Below are 17,921 nucleotides of genomic sequence, written 5' to 3' on the forward strand. Positions count from 1 at the left end.
CCATCATCAATGGGGATGGGAGAGGTTCCGGAGGATTGGAGGGTTGCAGATGTTGTCCTCTTATTCAAGAAAGGGAGTAGAGATAGCCCTGGAAATTATAGGCCAGTGAGTCTTACTTCAGTTGATGGAGAAGATCCTGGGAGGCAGGATTTATGAACATTTGGAGGGGCATAATATGATTAGGAATAGTCAGCATGGCTTTGTCAAAGGCAGGTCGTGCTTTACGAGCTGATTGAATTTTTTGAGGATGTGATGAAGGTAGAGCAGTAGATGTAGTGTATACGGATTTCAGCAATGCATTTGATAAGGTACCCCATGCAAGGCTTATTGAGAAAGTAAGGAGGCATGGGATCCAAGGGGACCTTGCTTTGTGAATCCAGAATTGGCTTGCCCACCGAAGGCAAAGAGTGGTTGTAGACGGGTCATATTCTGCATGGAGGTCGGTGGTGCCTCAGACCCCTACTCTTCATGATTTTTATAAATGACCTGGATGAGGAAGGGGAGGGATGGGTTAGTAAATTTGCTGATGACACAAAGGTTGGAGGTGTTTTGGACCGTGTGGAAGGCTGTCAGAGGTTACAATGGGACATTGACAGGATGCAAAATTGGGCTGAGAAGTGGCAGATGGAGTTCAACCCAGATAAGTGGAACAGCAATGACAAGTGTTTCTGGGAATAATGCTGAAGGTGCAGGATCAATTTGTTCCAAAGAGGAAGAATGATCCTAAGGGGAGGCCGTGGCTGACAAGGGAAGTAATGGACAGTATAAAAATAAAAGAGAAGAAGTATAACATAGCAAAGACGAGTGGGAAGCCAGAGGATTGGGAAACTTTTAAAGAGCAACAGAAGGTAACTAAAAAGGCAATACGTGGAGAACAAAATGAGGTACAAAGGTAAACTAGCCAAGAATATAAAGGAGAATAGTAAAAGCTTCTTTAAGTATGTGAAAAGGGAAAAAATAGTTAAGACCAAAATTGGGCCCTTGAATTGGGACAGAAGCGGGTGAATTTATTATGGGGAACAAGGAAATGGGAGACGAGTTGAACAGGTACTTTGGATCTGTCTTCACTAGGGAAGACACAAACAATCTCCCAGATGTAATAGTGGCCAAAGGACCTAGGGTAATGGATGAATTGAAGGAAATTTATATTAGGCAGGAAATGGTGTTGGATAGGCTGTTGGGTCTGAAGGCTAAGTCCCCGGGACCTGATGGTCTGCATCCCAGGGTACCTAGGGAGGTGGCTTTAGAAATTGTGGACGCATTGGTAATCATTTTCCAATGTTCTATAGATTCAGGATCGGTTCCTGTGGATTGGAGGGTGGCTAATGTTCTCCCTCTCTTCAAGAAGGGAGGAAGAGAGAAAACAGAGAATTATAGACCGGTTAGCCTGACGTTAGTGGTGGGAAAGATGCTGGAGTCAATTATAAAAGATGAAATTACGACGCATCTGGATAGTCGTAACAGGATTGGTCCAAGTCAGCATGGATTTACAAAGGGGAAATCGTGCTTGACTAAACCTCTGGAATTTTTTGAGGATGTATGTAACTATGAAAATGGACAAGGGAGAGCCAGTGGATGTAGTGTACTTGGACTTTCAGAAAGCCTTTGATAAAGTCCCACATAGGAGATTAGTGGGCAAAATTAGGGCACATGGTATTGGGGGCAGAGTACTGACATAGATTGAAAATTGGCTGGCTGACAGAAAACAAAGAGTAGCGATTAACGGGTCCCTTTCGGAATGGCAGGCGATGACCAGTGGGGTACTGCAGGGTTCAGTGCTGGGACCACAGCTGTTTACAATATATATTAATGATTTAGATGAGGGAATTAAAAATAACATTAGCAAATTTGCTGATGACACAAAGCTGGGAGGCAGTGTGAAATGTGAGGAGGATGTTATGAGAATGCAGGGTGACTTGGACAGGCTGGGTGAGTGGGCAGATGCATGGCAGATGCAGTTTAAAGTGGATAAATGTGAGGTTATCCACTTTGGTGGTAAGAACGGGAAGGCAGATTATTATCTAAATGGAGTCAAGTTAGGAAAAGGGGAAGCACAACGAGATCTAGGTGTTCTTGTACATCAGTCACTGAAAGCAAGCATGCAAGTACAGCAGGCAGTGAAAAGAACTAATGGCATGCTGGCCTTCATAACAAGGGGAATTGAGTATAAGAGCAAAGAGGTCCTTCTGCAGCTGTACAGGGCCCTGGTGAGCCCACACCTGGAGTACTGTGTGCAGTTTTGGTCTCCAAATTTGAGGAAGGACATTCTTGCTATTGAGGGAATGCAGCGTAGGTTCACAAGGTTAATTCCCGGGATGGCGGGACTGTCATATGTCGAAAGATTGGAGCAACTGGGCTTGTATACTCTGGAATTTAGAAGGTTGAGAGGGGATCTTATTGAAATGTATAAGATTATTAAGGGATTGGACACGCTGGAGGCAGGAAGCATGTTCCCGCTGATGGGTGAGTCCAGAACCAGAGGCCACAGTTTAAGAATTAGGGGTAGGCGATTTCGAACAGAGTTGAAGAAAAACTTTTCCACCCAGAGAGTGGTGGATATATGGAATGCTCTGCCCCAGAAGGCTGTGGAGGCCAAGTCTCTGGATGCTTTCAAAAAAGAGATAGATAGAGCTCTTAAAGATAGCAGAATCAAAGATTATGGGGATAAGGCAGGAACTGGATACTGATAGTGGATGATCAGCCATGATCACAGTGAATGGCGGTGCTGGCTCGAAGGGCCGAATGGCTTACTCCTGCACCTATTGTCAATTGTCTATAAGTGTGAGGTGGTTCATTTTGATAGGTCAAATATGATGGCAGAATATTATGTTAATGGGAAGACTCTTGGCAGTGTGGAAGATCAGAGGGTTCTTGGGGTCTGAGTCCATTGGACACTCAAAGTTGCTGCGCAGGTTGACTGTGTGGTTAAGAGGGCATACGGTGTATTGGCCTTCATCAACTGTGGGATTGAGTTCATGAGCCGAGAGGTAAGGTTACAGCTATATAAGACTCTGGTCAGACCCCACTTGGAGTACTGTGCTCAGTTCTGGTCACCTCGCTACAGAAAGGATGTGGAAACTATAGAAAGGGTGCAGAGGAGATTTACAAGGATGTTGCCTGGATTGGGGAGCATGCCTTATGAGAATAGGTTGAGTAAACTTGGCCTTTTAGTCATAGTCATCGTCATATTTTATTGATCCCGAGGGAAACTGATTTTCGTTACAGTTGCCCCAACCAAGAATAGAGTATAAATATAGAAATATAAAACTATAAATAATTAACTAGTAATATGTAAATTATGCCAGGAAATAAGTCCAGGAGCAGCCTATTGGCTCAGGGTGTCTGACCCTCCAAGGGAGGAGTTGTAAAGTTTGATGGCCACAGGCAGGAATGACTTCCTATGATGCTCTGTGTTGCATCTCGGTGGAATGAGTCTCTGGCTGAATGAACTCCTGTGCCCAACTAGTCCATTATGTTGTGGATGGGAGACATTGTCCAAGATGGCATGCAACTTGGACAGCATCCTCTTTTCAGACACCACCGTCAGAGAGTCCAGTTCCATCCCCACAACATCACTGGCCTTATGAATGAGCTTGTTGATTCTGTTGGTGTCTGCTCCCCACAGCCTGCTGCCCCAGCACACAACAGCAAACATGATAGCACTGGCCACCACAGACTCGTAGAACATCCTCAGCATCGTCCAACAGATGTTAAAGGACCTCAGTCTCCTCAGGAAATAGAGACGGCTTTGACCCTTCTTGTTGACAGCCTCAGTGTTCTTTGACCACTCCAGGTGATCAGTGTTCTTTCTCCTTGGAGCGATGGAGCAGGATAGGTGACCTGATAGAGGTGTATAAGATGATGATAGGTTGCATGGATAGATTAGATTATGAGGACACTCAGTCCTCGTTTATTGTCATTTTGAAATGCATGCATTAAAAAATGATAGTGTTCCTCCAGAATGATATCACAGAAACACAGGACAAACCAAGCCTAAAACTGACAAAACCACATAATTATAACAGTGCAAAGCAATACCGTAATTTGATAAAGAGCAGACCATGGGCACGATAAAAAAAGTCTCAAGTCCTGATAGCCCCATCATCTCACGCAGGTGGTAGAAGAGAGAAACTCTCCCTGCCCTGAACCTCCAAGCGCCGCAAACTTGCCGATGCAGCGCCATTGGAAGCACCCGACCGCAGCGGACTCTGAGTCCGTCCGAAAACTTCGAGCCTCCGACCAGCTCTCCGACACCGAGCACCATCGTCTGCTGACCCTGCCACGGCCGCCGAGCATCAAGCAAAGCCGAGGACTAGGGGCCTTCTCCTCCGGAGATTCTGGATCACACAGGAGCAGCGGCAGCAAAGCAGGCAAAAGTTTCACCAGATGTTCCTCTGTGCTCTCACGTCTGCCTCCATCAAATCAGAATTGTGCACGGCACCCTACTTGACAGATAACAGATATTCATCACCGGAGTGGCCGCTGCGAGCTATGTCGTGCTGCCATCTTCTCCTCCCTCCCTCAGTCAGGGCTGAAATGGCTAGCACGAGAGGGCACAGTTTTAAGGTGCTTGGAAGTAGGTACAGAGGAGATGTCAGGGGTAAGTTTTTTATGCAGAGAGTAGTGAGTGCGTGGAATGGGCTGCCGGCGATGGTACAATAGGGTCTTTTAAGAGACTCCTGGATAGGTAGATGGAGCTTAGAAAAATAGAGGGCTAAGGGTACGCCTAGGTAATTTCTAAAGTAAGTACATGTTTGGCACAGCATTGTGGGCCGAAAGGCCTGTATTGTGCTGTAGGTGTTCTATGTTTCTGTGTTTCCTCAGTATACACCTCACCCAGAAGCTCACTTGGTCTGTACATAACCTGCTGTGTGGTAGAAAGAGCTCAACAGCGTCTCTTTCATCTCAGACGGTTGACGAAGTTTGGCATGAGTCCCCAAATTCTAAGAACTTTCTACAGGGGCACAATTGAGAGCATCCTGACTGGCTGTGTCACTGACTGGTATGGGAACTGTACTTCCCTCTATCGCAGGACTCTGCAGAGTGGTGTGGACAGCCCAGCACATCTGTGAATGTGAACTTCCCATGATTCAGGATATTTACAGCGACAGGTGTGTAAGAAGGTTCCAGAGGATCATTAGAGATCCGAGTCATCCTAACCACAAACTGTTCCAGCTGCTGCCATCCGGAAAATGGTACCATAGCATTAAAGCCAGGACCAACAGGTTCTAGAAAAGCTTCTTCCACCAGGCAATCACACTGACTAATTCACACTGACAGAATCGTATTTCTTAGCTATATTGACTGTTCTGTTGTATGTCTTAATGTTGTGTTGTTAATCATATTACTTATTACAAATTACTCTAATTTGCACATTGCACATTCAGACAGAGATGTAATGTAAAGATCTTTACTCCTCATGTATGTGAAGGATGTAAGAAATAAAGTCAATTCAATTCAAGTCTCGTCACCTGCCTGTCACCTCCCCCCAGGCCCTTCCTCATTCTTTTTCTTCCATGATCCAATCTCTCCTATCAGATTACTTCTCTGGACCTTTGCCTTTCCTATCTATAACCTTCCAGCTTCTTATTTCACCCCCCCCACCCACTTGGCTTCACCTACAGGTGTCCCCCGCTTTTTGAACTTCCGCTTTACGAAACCTCACTGTTACGAAAGGCCTACATTAGTTACCTGTTTTCGCTAACAGAAGGTGTTTTCACTGTTACGAAGAAAGGCAGCGTGCAGAAAAATCAGCGCGCGAAAAAAATCAGCATGCGGTGAAAAAAATCAGCGCGCGCCCCGAGCAGCCGCTCTCCCCGGATTCGGAACGGCATTCTCGCTGGCATTGCTTAAACACGTACCTGTGAGCAGCCGTTAGCAAGATGAGTTCTAAGGTATCGGAAAAGCCGAAAAGAACTCGTAAGGGTGGTACACTTAGTGTAAAACTAGACATAATTAAGCGTTTCGATCGTGGTGAACGAAGTAAGGACAAAGTGAGTTTGGCTTGTGGAAGCTGACGAAGATGATGTTGAAGAGGTTTTGGCACCCCATGACCAAGAACTGATAGATGAAGAGCTGCTGCAATTGCAAGAGGAAAGGATAACAATCGAAACCGAATTCAGCAGCGAAAGTGAAGTCGTCCAGGAACTGAACATGAAGCAACTGTGTGAGATTTTTGCTGCAATGATAAAGTACGACTTTAATTTTGAAAGGATACACCCGTTTAGGGCATATTTGCAAGATGGTTTGAGTCCTTACAAAGAACTGTATGATAGAAAAATGCGCGAGGCTCAGCAGTCAAGCAAGCCTTCCACATCAGCCATAGCAGATGACGAACCTCGACTTTCGACGTCGAGGCGGGCAGTCATAGGAGAAGATGAGCTGCCTGCCCTGATGGAAACAGACGACGATGAGATGACACCCCAGTGTCCCATCACCCCAACCCCTAGGCCGCGGACAGATACTGATTCGCGGAGAATGTAGCGGTAGCCGAGAGGCACACAGCACATCTTAAAAAAAAAGCCAAAATAAACATGCTAATTAATTAAGTGCCGTCGGGCACGTAAATGTCGGTCCAGATCAGAGGGGATTGCCGATTGCGTCGCCTCTGATCTGCGCCGACATTTACGTGCCGGGCGGCACCTAATTAATTGGCATGTTTTTTTTTGCTTTTTTCTTAAAGATGTGCTGGGTGCCTCCCGGCTACCACTGTAGCCCTGCATGCTTCGCAGATCGGTATCGGTCGGCGGCCCGGAGGGTGGGGGCCACTACACCACCCCAAACTCCAATGACTCAGTCTAACACACATAAGTGTGCTCGATGTCTTCACGGTTCCTGTAAGTGATACTACACTGTACATACATTATTTCTACTTTATATCAGCTGTGTATTTTTACGTGTTATTTGGTATGATTTGGCAACTTCATAGCTTAAAGGTTACTGGAGAGAGTGTTTTTGCCAACAGCGCTTGCGTGAGATTTTCTGCCAAGAGTGCTTGCGTGAGATCTTCGCTATGGGGAACAGTGCCGGCAATGATTGTGGAAAAGTATTTCTACTTTATATAGGCTGTGTATTTATTATATCATTCCTGCTTTTACTAGATGTTACTGTTATTTTAGGTTTTTGGCATGATTTGGTAGGTTATTTTTGGGTCTGCGAATGCTCACAAAATTTTCCCATATAAATAAATGGCATTTGCTTCTTCGCTTTACGACATTCTGGCTTACGAACCGTTTCATAGGAACGCTCTACCTTCGGATGGCGGGGGAAACCTGTATTACCTTCTGGCTTGTACTCATTCCCTTCCCCCCATTTTTTTCTTTCCCCTTCCTTTCCAACCATGATGAAGGGTCTCGGGCCAAAATGTCAACTGTTTATTGATTTGCATAGATGCTGCCTGACCTGCTGAGTTCCTCCATCATTTTGTATGTGTTGCTCTCGATTTCCAGCAGTCTCTTGTATTTATGATTTACTGCCCCCTTTTTTGAGGACAGTCGCAGTATTTAGTATTAAGAGTCTTGTTCATATCTTGCACCACAGTACAATACTTAGCTTAACGATCTCGAATGAAGTCAACTTGATATCTTTCTCCACATGGTAAGAATACACTAGGAATTCTCAGGTTAATGTGGAGAACGATGGGAGATGTGATAAAGGTATACAAAATTATGAGGGGTATAGAGAGGGTAAATGCAAGCAGGCTCCTTCCACTGAAGTTGGGTGAGACTAGAGCTCTAGTCATAGGCTAAGGGTGAAAGGTGAAATATTTCAGGAGAACCTCTTCACTCAGAGTGTTACTTGATTTTAACACGCGAGAAGTTTGGATAAGTACATGGAAGGAAAGATATGGTGGGATATGGCCCAGGTGTGGGTTGATGAGACCAAGCAGAATAAGTTGATCATGGACAAAGATAGATCTGGTCCTAGGGTTGAGGTTCTGAACTGGAAGAAGGCCAAATTTGAAGAAATGAGAAAGGATCTAAAAAGCGTGGATTGGGACAGGTTGTCCTCTGGCAAAGATGTGATCGGTAGCTGGGAAGCCTTCAAAGGAGAAATTTTGAGAGTGCAGAACTTGTATGTTCCTGTCAGGATTAAAGGCAAAGTGAATAGGAATAAGGAACCTTGGGTTCTCAAGGGATATTGCAACTCTGATAAAGAAGAAGAGGGAGTTGTATGACATGTATAGGAAGCAGGGAGTAATTAAAGTGCTTGAGGAGTATAAGAAGGATTGTAAGGGATAAAATTGGTCCTCTTGAAGATCAGAGTGGTCGGCTATGTGCGGAACCAAAGGAAATGGGGGAGATCTTAAATAGGATTTTTGCGTCTGTATTTACTAAGGAAACTGGCATGAAGTCTATGGAATTAAGGGAAACAAGTCGTGAGATCATAGAAACTGTACAGATTGAAAAGGAGGAGGTGCTTGCTGTCTTGAGGAAAATTAAAGTGGATAAATCCCCGGGACCTGACAGGGTGTTCCCCCGGACCTTGAAGGAGACTAGTGTTGAAATTGCGGAGGCCCTGGCAGAAATATTTAAAATATCGCTGTCTACAGGTGAGGTGCCAGAGGATTGGAGAGTGGCTCATGTTGTTCCGTTGTTTAAAAAAGGATCGAAAAGTATTCCGGGAAATTATAGGCCAGTGAGTTTAACGTTGGTAGTAGGTAAGTTATTGGAGGGAGTACTAAGAGACAGAATCTACAAGCATTTGGATAGACAGGGACTTATTAGAGTCAACATGGCTTTGTGCGTGGTAGGTCATGTTTGACCAATCGATTGGAGTTTTTCGAGGAGGTTACCAGGAAAGTGGATGAAGGGAAGGCAGTGGATATTGTCTACATGGACTTCAGTAAGGCCTTTGACAAGGTCCCGCATGGGAGGTTAGTTAGAAAAATTCAGTCGCTAGGTATACATGGAGAGGTGGTAAACTGGATCAGACATTGGCTCAATGGAAGAAGCCAAAGAGTGGTAGTAGAGAATTGCTTCTCCGAGTGGAGGCCTGTGACTAGTGGTGTGCCACAGGGATCAGTGCTGGGTCCATTGTTATTTGTCATCTACATCAATGATCTGGATGATAATATGGTAAATTGGATCAGCAAATCTGCTGATGATACAAAGATTGGAAGTGTAGTAGACAGTGAGGAAGGTTTTCAGAGCCTGCAGAGGGACTTGGACCAGCTGGAAAAATGGGCTGAAAAATGGCAGATGGAGTTTAATACAGACAAGTGTGAGGTATTGCACGTTGGAAGGACAAACCAAGGTAGAACATACAGGGTTAATAGTAAGGCACTGAGGAGTGCAGTGGAACAGAGGGATCTGGGAATACACATACAAAATTCTCTAAAAGGGTCGTAAAGAGAGCTTTTGGTACATTGGCCTTTATTAATCAAAGTATTGAGTATAAGAACTGGAATGTTATGATGAGGTTGTATAAGGCATTGGTGAGGCCGAATTTGGAGTATTGTGTTCAGTTTTGGTCACCAAATTACAGGAAGGATATAAATAAGGTTGAAAGAGTGCAGAGAAGGTTTACAAGGATGTTGCCAGGACTTGAGAAACTCAGTTACAGAGAAAAGTTGAATAGGTTAGGACTTTATTCCCTGGAGCGTAGAAGAATGAGGGGAGATTTGATAGAGGTGTATAAAATTATGATGGGTATAGATAGAGAGAATGCAAACAGGCTTTTTCCACTGAGGCAAGGGGAGAAAAAAACCAGAGGACATGGGTTAAGGGTGAGGGGGAAAAGTTTAAAGGGAACATTAGTGGGGGCTTCTTCACACAGAGAGTGGTGGGAGTATGGAATGAGCTGCCAGACGAGGTGGTAAATGCGGGTTCTTTTTTAACATTTAAGAATAAATTGGACAGATGCATGGATGGGAGTTGTATGGAGGGATATAACCGTGTGCAGGTCAGTGGGACTAGGCAGAAAATGGTTCGGCACAGCCAAGAAGGGCCAAAAGGCCTGTTTCTATGCTGTAGTTTCTATGGTTTCTAAGTTAGGCATGGACTAGATGGTCCATGTTCATCTTCTGTGTGCTGAAGGGCTCTATGACTCTTTGCGGCAGGTTGAGCTTGGCTTCACCTTTTTCACAGACCTTCACCTTTGTCCTTCTCATTCATCCTGCTGCCTTCTCTGCATCTTAACTTTCTTTGTTATTGCTCTTTTCTCGTTGAGGTAGAGGTTCTTGCACCTGAAACTTTAACTCTGTTTCTCATCCCATAGATGTTGCCTGAGGACTTTGAAGGATTGTGAATAGCAGTGGAAAACATTGAAAAGAACAAGCCTCCTTGGTTGTGTGTTTCACTAGGGCCAATAAAAAGTTGGGATTAAGTGGCACAGCTATTCTGGGAGCAGCTGCAGTCTGAGTGGACAGGGTTAGAGGAGGGAGCTGAGGCTTTGGCTCCGAGGCCAAGGCTAAGGTGAACATCTTTCTGTTTTATTATTAAGTTTCATTCGCAGGACCCGGGACAGAGCAAGAACAGGAAAATTGAAAAGAAGTGATTCTTGTTGCTTGTGCGAGAATTTCACTCGCAGGAAAAGAGGTGGGTCAGCTAATTGTTAATTTTATTTATTTAAAGATACAGTGCGTAACAGGCCCTTCCGGCCCAATATGCTGCACCACCCAGCAACCCACCTATTTAACCCTAACTTAATCACAGGACAACTATCAATGACCAATTAACCTACTATCCGGTACGTCTTTGGACTGTGGGAGGAGCCGCCCGCAGTTCACGGGGTGAATGTGCCCAGAATTGAACTCCGAACTCCAATGCCCTGAGCTGTCATAACCTTGTACTAACTGGTACGCTACCATGTCACCTGTCAATTAATAGATGATTGGCTAAGTACTAACAGCCAATAAAAAGAAGTAGGGTCACGCACAGTGGCCCATTGGAGAGGGTTGATTTCTAATCTGAGTCCTGATGGCTGTCATAGTGTGGACTTTGGTGAGGAGATGAGTAGCATTGAGGTGAGGGTAGGTTCATTCTTTTTGTCTTTCTTTCCACCCTCAAAACTTTTTTAGTTATTGCAGATGAGCTCAGTTCTGTATCGTGCTTCTCCTGTGCAATGTGGAAACTCAGGGAGGGTATTGGAGTCCCGGATGACTGTGTGTGTGCAGCCCTTGACAGTCCACGTGACGGCCCTGGATCTGTGCATGGATTCACTTTAGATCAGGGGTTTTATGCCACGGACCCCCACCATTAACTGAGGGGTCTGTACACCCAGGTTGGGAACCTCTGCTTTAGAGCTTCTGCGATGCTGGGAACCCTGTCCCAGATACCTCTGTGGCTGAGAAGTAGCTACACCTGACGGACGATCATCCGGCTCCTCACCGTACTCTGCTGTGGGTATGCTGGAACCGGTAGAAGCCAAGGTGCTGGCCCTAAATGTAGCACTGATATGTCCTGGTCACTGTTGCTGTCGGTGCAGTGTACGATAGCCTTTCCGTCCTTTGGTGTCCCATTGAAGCACAGCATGTGAAACAGACTGAGTGCTGCCAGGCTGCCAGTGGTTTTTCGCTGCATTTCCTTTAGGGAGTGAAGTTTCTTATGGACGGGTAATGGTCTGTGCCAGAGTTTTCTATTTCTTTTTATTGATCGTGATAGGGGTTTTGGTTTTCCGTCTTTCTGCTGATGACCTCTCTTTGAATGAGGTGTTGCCAGAAGTTAAACGGATAAAACTAGGGTAATTTCAAAGTTTGTGTGTCGGCAGATGAATTTCATCTTGTTTCACTTCTCCACTGTGGGGTTCATTCCTCTTACAGCATCTGAGAAATTCAGTCCTGGTAGGTAACCCTCATTTTTTGTTGGTTGTAATTCCAACGACAGATCCGCACGTTCCAGTAGCTCCCACCGTTCTGTGTGAGAGTTTGGAAAGTTGTCGAGACTGCTGAAAAGACATTCTTCGATTGACCAGCCTCTGCCCCAGCATTTTTAGACCCAGAGCTGCATTAGCAGTGTACACTGCCTTAACCCTTGTGGCATGTTGGAAGCCAAGCCAATTACAGAGAAGGCCCAGCTCTTCACTAAGTTTAAGACTTAGTCCTTCCACAGCATTGTGAAAGCTTGCCTTCCAGGATAGATAGCTGGCTGGTAACATAGTGTGTTACCTCCCAGGCGCGAGGGTATGGGATGTCTCGGATCGGGTGCAGCGTATCTGAAGGGAGAGGGTGCAGCCTGATGTCTTGGTAGACATTGGTACCAATGACATGGGGAGAAAGAGGGAGGGAGTTCCTGAAGACAGAATTCAGGAAGCTGAAAAGCAGGACCTCCAGGGTAGTAATCTCAGGATTGCTGCCTGTGCCACATGCTAATGAGCGCAAGAATAGCATGATCAGGCATATTAATGCGTGGCTGAGAGACTGGGCTTCAGATTCCTGGATCATTGGGGCCTCTTCTGGGGGAAATATGACCTGTACAAAAAGAACGGGTTATACCTGAACCCAAAGGGGTCCAATATCCTAGCACGCAGGTTTAATAGAGCTGTCAGGGAGGGTTTAAACTAATTTGGCATGGGGATGGGAACTGGAGTGATCGGGCTGAGGAAGGGGAAAATAAATAAATCAAAGATGGCGTGCAGCAGAGATGATAGAAAGGCTAGGCAGGAAATGAGGCATAATCACAGTAGGTGGAATGATTTACAACAGAAAGCAACAAATGCTGGACTGAAAGTGTTATATTTGTGTCAAAGTGTTATATTTGACACTAATATAATAGACGATCTTGAAATTCATCTACAGGGTGGCAAGTATGACGTTGTGGCCATCTCTGAAACTTGGCTAAAGAATGTCTGCCATTAGGAGCTGAACATCCAAGGATATACAGTGTATTGGAAAGATAGGTTAATAGACAGAGGAGGGAGTGTGGAAACGTTTATAAGAAATAATATTAAATCATTAGAAAGGGATGACAAAGGATAAGAAGGTGTAGAGTAATGGTCGCCAACCCGTCGATCGTGATCGACTGGTCGATCTTTGAGACTTTCCCAGTCGGTCCCGAAAAAGATCAAAAATAAATACACAAATAGTGCTGTAATGTGAGCATTATAAAAATAAGTAATACTAATTAGGATAATGGTAATATAGCAATCCTTTCACTACTGAAAGCTGTTTGTAAAGAGAGATTGTTTCCAGGTTGTGGAGTTTTTTCTCCCCAGTGTGCATGTGTGTAGCTCCCCCACCATGCACCGTATTTTCAGCGTAGCTTGTGCTGCATCAAAGTGACCAGTTAGATTAGATAAGAGTATAAACTGTCGCAAACATCAATATACAACACTAGCTGGTGATATCCTGATAGCATGGCGGAGGCTACGCGAAAGAAGGCAACAACTTACAAATCCCATCCAGAATGGGAAGAGGAATTTCAATTTACCTTGGTGAAAGACAAGTGTGTATGTATGTTGTGCCACCAAACACAAGCACTGACTAAAAGAGGGAATCTGGAGCGGCACCACAACACCAACCACCAGAAAAAGCCAAAATAAACAAGCTAATTAATTAAGTGCCGCCTTAATTAATGTCCTAATATCGGCCCAGATGATCTTTATTTTGGCTTATTTCTTAAAGAAGTGCTGGGTGTGTTCCGACTACCGCTGCACCCCTGCATTCTTCGTGGCAATGTATCGGTCAGCAGCCCAGAGGTTGGGGACCACTGGAACACAAGAAGCCTTTTACAGATGGCGATTTTTATTCAAGGAAGCAATAGCCATTACCGCAGAGACTGTTTTTAATGACTTTAAAAACAAAAAGGACATCACAACCGCAATACATAATATACCGCTTGGCCCTGCAACAGTGACAAGGAGGGTAGAGTCATTGTCAGAGGACATGGATATTTTTCACTACAGTTCGATGAATCCCTGGATGTAATGCAAACAGCTCAGCTTGTTGTATTTGTCAGAATGGCATTCCAGGATTTTACAGCAATGAGGTCTTCCTCACTCTTTTGCAATTAAAGGAGAGAACGAGAGGTGAGGATATTTATAATGAGTTTAAAAAATATGTCCGTGAAAATTACATCCCCATTCATAAACTTCTATCAAATCTTCTTTCATTCTCTTACACTGTAGGATATAAAGCTGTAACCTATTCAATCTTTCCTTATAACTCAGGTCCTCAAGTGCCAGCAACATCTTTGTAAATTTTCCCTGATTCTTTCAATCCTGTAGGTAGGTGACCAGAACTGCACACAATACTCCAAATTAGGCCTCACCATCATCTTATTTCTTTTGTTCTCATTATGACACTCAGCGGCCACTTTATCAGCTACACCCGTACACCTGCACATCAATGCTAATATCTACTCGGCCAATCCTGTGACAACAACTCAATGAATGAAAGTGCTCAGACATGGTCAAGACATTCAGTTGTTGTTCAGACCAAACATCAGAGTGGGGGGAGAAATGTGATCGAAGTGACTTTGACCGTGGAATGATTGTTGTTGTCAGATGGGGTGGTTTGAGTATCTTAGAAACTGTTGATCTCCTGAGATTTTCACATACAGCATTCTCTAGAGTTTACAGAGAATGGTGTGAAAAACCAAATAACATACAGTGAGTGGCAGTTCTGTGAGTGAAAATGCCTTGTTAATGATAGAGGTCAGAGGAGAATGGCAGACTGGTTCAAACTGACTGTGAGGCAACAGTAACTCAAATAACCACGTGTTACAACAGTGGTGTGTGCAGCAGTCTGCTGGTTGAAAGGTAGCTGTGGCTAGGGGACTGGTGAGGAATTGGGTCGAGACATCACCGATTCCTTACCACCCCTCTCCCCACTGGGATGCTGCTTGACCTGCCAAATTTCTCCAGCAGATTGTTTGTTGCTCCAGATTCCAGCACCCGTTGTTTCTTGCGTATCCAGTAAATTCTTTAGTGGTTGGGAGCTCTTTTGCTGATGGTGTGGAATCTGCCCTTCAAGCCGACCGCCTCAGTAACCCCCACAATCCCAATTTAACCCTAAACTAATCACTTGACAATTTACAATGACCATTTAACCTACCCAGTATGTCTTTGGACTGAGGAAGGACACTCAGGGAAAACCCACACATTCCACGTGTGGGACGTACAGAGAGTGCGTATGGATGATGCTGGATTTGAACTTGAAACTCCGACACCCTGAGCTGCCATTGCTTTGCGCTAACTGCTACGCCACTGTGGCATCCAAGTATACGAAGTGTGTTTCTGTATGTGTGTGGTCTTCTGTTGCTATAGTACATCCACTTTGAGGTTCAACGAGCTGTCTGTTCGGAGATGGTCTTCAGCACACCACTGTTGTAACGCGTGGTTATTTCAGTTACTGTTGCCTTCCTGTCAGCTTAAATGATGACCTTCTCTGGTCATCTGCCAGGCGAGACACACTAAACATTCAGTAAACCCTTCAAGTTATACTCTGTTCCTACTGCTTGTGCGCAAGGCCCTCTCTTCCTGCAGCAAACTTCCACTTTCTGTGGCACCATCTGTGATTTGGGTCACAGTGATCCACAGAGCAAAAGGAGAGCAGTTGCTTTCCATGTGCTAGATGTGAACTCCAGTGATGCCGTGGTCTCATCAGCTAAACAGCAGCTAGTGAGATGGGCTGCAATGCTTCTTAAATGGGTCAGTCGCTGGCTACCACGGGGGAGTGGCTTTCGATGATGGACGCTCACTGCAACAGCATCATAGTTGGCACAGATACTGTGGGCCGAAGGGCCTGGTCTATATAGTATTTTACCTCACTGCCACGGGTGAGATTGCAGTCAGCAAACAGTGAAATGATGATTTTTTTTTTCTTTCTCTAGTGACACTGTGACATTCCTCTTTGTGCTTTTGCTGTTGGATAAGGACTTGTCCAGCCAAATTATTTCACGAGGAGGACTGAGAGGGGACACCCCGATAGGAGGCTGTTTGTCTCCCTACACCTCTAGGCAGGCATCTCGCAAACGGGAAGGGAGTGTGGAAAGTCGGGGTGGATCACGCAGCTGGGTGACAACCAAGCCAGCGAAGTAGATGGTGCGGACAAGGCGGTGCAATGGCACCAATGATACGGTCCATGAGACCGACAGTGACAGGCTCCTGATGACTTCCAATGGGGGTAATGGGCAGAGGAGGCCCAGGCCCAGAAAGTCAAGTGGCAAGAGAAACAACTACTGGCTCAACAAGACGCCTAATGCCCGTGCGGAGATGAGGGGCACCAGCTCCAAATGTGCTGAAGATCAGGACAAAGCAACAGATCCAGAACCAGAGGACCAGAAAGAAGAGGAAGTCGACTGGTGGGGTCAACAGCTTCCGATTGAAGTATTGGTTCATATCTTCAGTTACGTGGTGTCATCCAGTGGAGCTGTACCATTTCTCTGCAGGTGAGGGGCCAAGGTGGGAGAGGGTGCAGAGGAGATCTACTAGGTTGCTGCCGAGATTAGAGAGCATGTCTTATAAGGATAGACTGAGTGAACTAGGGCTTTTCTCTTGGAGTGAAGGAGGATGAGAGGTGACTTGATAAAGGTGTATAAGATGATAAGAGGCGTAAATTGAGTGGACAGCCAGAGACCTTTTCTCGGGGCCAAATGGTGAATATGAAATGGCGTAGTTTTAAAGTGATTGGAAGGAAGTATAGGGGTATTTCAGAGGTAGGCTTTTTATTTGGAGAGTGGTAGATGCATGGATGTGTGGGTGGTGGTAGAGGCAGATACATTAGAAATATTTAGAGTGCAGAGAAAATTTGCAAGGATGTTGTCAGGACTTGAGGACCTGAGTTATGGGGAAAGGTTGAACAGGTCAGGACCTTATTCTCTAAAGTGTAGGAGAATGAGGGGAGATTTGATAGAGGTATATAAAATTATGAGTGGTATAGATGGGGTAATTTGTAAGCAGGCTCTTTGCACTGAGGTTGGGTGAGACTAGAACTAGAGGTTAAGAGTGAAAGGTGAAATGTTTAAGGGGAACATGAGGGGGAACTTCACATAGAAGGTGGTGAAAGTGTGGAACAAACTGCCAGTGCAAGTGGTAGATGTGGGTTCAAATTCAACACCTAAGAGAAATTTGGATAGGTACATGGATGGTTATGGTCCGGGTGCAGGTCAATGGACTAGGCAGATTAGTTTGGCATGGACTAGATGGGCTGAATGGCCTATTTCTGTGCTGTAGTGTTATATGACTCGACTCTCAACTCTTAGGTACATGGATGACTGAGAAATGGAGCACTATGTGGGAGGGAAGGGTTAGATTGATCTTAGTGGGTTAAAAGTTTAGCACACCATTGTGGGCCAAAGGGTCTGTACTGTGATATGCTGTTCTATGTTCTGCATTGAGGTATTGATGCACATGTGTGGTGACTAGTGGCATGTGAGTGTAGGGCTGATGAAAGTGGGATTTGGAGATGGAGGGGAGGGTGGGGTGGTAACTGGTTCCCATGGGAGGTGGATGGTGATGAGTACAGAATTTAGACAAGGACAGGAATTTTGTCCCAATGTCTGTGCGAATTATTAAACACCCATTGATGCCAATCCCACAACCAATCCTATTTCATTCTCCCTGCACTCCCATTAGCTCCCCTTTGATTCCACCACTCATTTACAGTATACATTGGGGACCTCACTTCATTCGCCAAAGCAGAAATTCCTGGTGACCAACCATTTTAATTCCTATCCCTATTCCTGTTCTGACGTGTGCCACAATGAGGCCACTCTCAGGGTAGAGGAGGTCTAGGAGCCTCCAACCTGATGGCATGAACATCAATTACTCCTTTGGGTAACTTTTTTTTCCACATTTTTTTCTTTTCCCCACTCCCTTCCCTCTTCGAGACCCCACTGTGGCTCCTTACCTCTTCTCACCTACCTATCACCTCCTCCTTCCGTTTCTCCTATGGTCCACTATCCTCTCCTATCAGATTCCTGCTTCTCCAGCCTTCACCTTTCCCACCCACCTGGCTTCATCTATTACCTTCTAGCTTGTCC

General features: G+C 45.2%; 1 pseudogene; it reads left to right on the forward strand.

Annotated features, from left to right (window-relative positions):
• LOC134340867 (F-box/LRR-repeat protein 6-like) overlaps window positions 1-17,921 on the forward strand; it is a 77,732-nt pseudogene that overhangs the window by 10,408 nt on the left and 49,403 nt on the right.

This window comes from Mobula hypostoma, chromosome X2 (genome assembly GCF_963921235.1).
Source record: "Mobula hypostoma chromosome X2, sMobHyp1.1, whole genome shotgun sequence".
Classification (NCBI taxonomy): domain Eukaryota; kingdom Metazoa; phylum Chordata; class Chondrichthyes; order Myliobatiformes; family Myliobatidae; genus Mobula; species Mobula hypostoma.